Genomic DNA, 3,292 nt, shown 5'->3' on the forward strand with positions numbered 1-3,292 from the left:
ATATATATATATATATAAATAAAGGGATAGTATTATTAAAATACCATCACGAGTGGTAAGAGAATTATCAGCCGTACAGGAAAATTAATGAAATATATACATACAATATTAGATATGTACATATATACATAAGGGTATTACATGAGTACCTATATCGCTAAGAATAGAAGTCAAAAAATACTTCTGTATCACTGAATAGTCACAAATCTTATTACAGACACGATAGGAAAAAATATCAGTGAACAATAATAATGTGTTACCTCTAGTGGGTCAGAACAAGTAAATATTGGTCAACCTGGTACCGGTTTCGAAATTTAGCGCCAAATAGGTGCCCGATTTCTCATCAGCCAAAGTCTGCCAGCTAAATTACTACTAACATTCTCCCCCATCATCCCTGCAAAAGTTCGTTTGAAGTGACCAAGCACTATAGGAACAAACGAAATGTGTAAAATTATCTATATATATATATATGAAATTGAGAATGTATGTCTGTGTGTCTGTGTGTCTGTGTGTGTCTGTGTGTCTGTGTGTCTGTGTGAATCCCTAAAACTCCAGAACTACACAACCAATTTCATTCAAATTTTACACATGCAGTTGTGTTTTAGTCAAAAAAAGCATGCCTAGAAAGTTCCGAGGATGAGCTACTACCTGGAAAGTTCCGAGGTTGGGACATCCTGGAAAGTTCATGGGATATTCCGAGGAAATTTCCAGGTTTTCATGGAAAATTCCAATAATGTGGAAATTTGCGAGGATGGGTCTTCCTGGGAAATTCCGTGGGTTTCCCGGAAACTTCCGAAGATTGGATTTCCTGGAAAGTTCCGTGGGTTTCCTGGAAAGTTTCGAGGATGATCTACTTCCTGGAAAGTTCCGGGGATGGGTCTTCCTGGAAATTCCGAGGATAAGCTACTTCCTGGAAACTTCCGAGGATGGGATTTACTGGAAAGTTCGGAAGATTTCCTGAAAGCTTCCGATGATGTGACTTCCTGGGCTGTTCCGAGGATTTCCTGAAAATTCCCGTGGGCTTCCTGGAAAGTTCCGAGATTGAGCTCCTGGAAAGTTCCGATGATTTCCTGGAAAGTTCCGGAGATGGGTTACCTCCTGGAAAGTTGGACTTCTTGGAAATTTCCTAGAATGGCACTTCCTAGAATGTTCCGAGGATGACACTTCCTGGAATGTTCCGAGGATGGTACTTTCTGGAAAATTTCGAAGATGAGCTACTTCCTGGATAGTTCCGAGGAGGGGGCGAATTACTTCATGGAAAGTTCCGAGGAGGGGAATTACATCCTGGAAAGTTCCGAGGAGGGCTACGAATTACTTCCTGGAGAGTTCCGAGGATGGGTTGCGAATTACTTCCTGGAAAGTTCCAAGGAAGGGGAGGAGGGGAGGAATTACTTCCTAGAAAGTTCCGAGGAGTGGAGTAATTACTTCCTGGAAAGTTCCAATTCGGCGTAATTTCTTCCAGGAAAGTTCCAAGGATGTGGAGGAGGGGAGGAATTACTTCGTGGAAAGTTCCGAGGAGGAGGAGGAATTACTTCCTATAGTTTCAGGGAAGGGAAGGAAGGGGTGGAATTTCTTCCTGGAAAGTTTCAAGGATTGTGAGGAAGGGGAGGAGTTACTTCCTGGAATGTTCCAAGGAAGTGGAAGTGGAGGAATTACTTCCTGGAAAGTTTCGAGGATGGGGAGGAATTACTTCATGGAAAGTTCCGAGGAAGGGGAGGAATTACTTCCTGGAAAGTTCTGAGAGGCGCCCATCATGCTGCTGCGGAATTTGGATGCTCCAATTATGCACGTGCATGATAATCAATATTTATACTCCCGAGTTTTACAAGCAACCATCATGAATGGACCAGCCACTGGTCAAGATGTTCTTATAACTCCAATGTCCCTCCCTCCTTCCGATACTATCTACAAGTTTATGCGGCTTCAATTTCCTGTCAAACTCTCCTTTGCAATGGCAATAAATAAGGCACAGGGTCAATCATGGCAAATGGTTGGTTTAAATCTCACAGAGCAAGCGTTCTCCCTCGGTCAACATTACGTTGGATGCTCCTGTGTTGGTAAGTCACAAGTCTATACATTTGTGAATCAGAAGGGAAAACGAGAAACGTTGTCTACAAAGAAGCGCTCCACTGAAAAGACATTTCTTCACATCTTCCAAATCACCCCAGTCATCTGCCGCCTCAAAAGCTTCATACTTGCCGTGCCAGCCAACGTAAGTCAATGACACACAACTTCACTCATTTACTCTATCTCTCTTTCACACCCTCTTTCTCTCTCACATACACACACACGCACACATACACACATGCACGTCCATTTCATATGTCTTTCAATTTCTGCTCTCTGCAAATAAAACTTTTACAGATACAACTGCTTACAAAAATTGGAATTAATGTATAATTTCTTTCTATGTTCATAATTAAATAAATGTTTTAATGATTATACAGACGTCCAATAGAATAGCTCTCAGAAACAGACTACGTACAAATTCTTTCTTCACAACTCCTGAAGCCATTTTCTGACACGGGGGGTGGGGGTGATGAAATATTCAAACAGCTAGAGGCTCCAGTCAAAACAGGGGACCCGAAATGGTAAATTTGAGAAATACTATTATAGATTATGCCTAACCGAAAACGATCACAGCCACAACACCCAAACAGACCGGGTGAAACCGGGCTTAGCTGCTAGTTTATAAATAAATATAGGGATGGTATTATGAAAATATCATCGCGAGTGGAAAGCGGATTATCAGCCGTACAGGCAAATTAATAATATATACACATACAATATTAGATATGTACATGATATGTATCATGTCTGTAATATATTTGTGACTATTCGGTGGTACAGAAGTATTTTTTGATTTTTATCTTTAGCGATATAGGTACTGATGTAGTACCCTTGTGTATATATCTATATCTATAGATATATATACGACGGGCTTCTTTCAGTTTCCGTCTACCAAATCCACTCACAAGGCTTTGGTCGGTCCCAGGCTATAGTAGAAGACACTTGCCCGAGGTTCCATGCAGTGGGAATGAACCCGGAACCTTGTGGTTGGGAAGCGAGCTTCTTACCACACAGTTTCACCTGTGCAGATTCGATTCAGGAACTTTTATATCTAAATCAAGGGCCCATAATTCCTTCTACTATAAGCACAATGACTGATATTTAGGAGAACAGGTAAGCCGATAGCGGTTATTTGATTGGTACTTTACCTTTCCGACTTTGAAAGGATAAAAGATAATGTGAACCTCGGCACAAAATGAACTCAAACCCCTAAAGAGACGGA

The sequence above is a fragment of the Octopus bimaculoides genome, chromosome 1 (assembly GCF_001194135.2).
Source record: "Octopus bimaculoides isolate UCB-OBI-ISO-001 chromosome 1, ASM119413v2, whole genome shotgun sequence".
Lineage (NCBI taxonomy): Eukaryota > Metazoa > Mollusca > Cephalopoda > Octopoda > Octopodidae > Octopus > Octopus bimaculoides.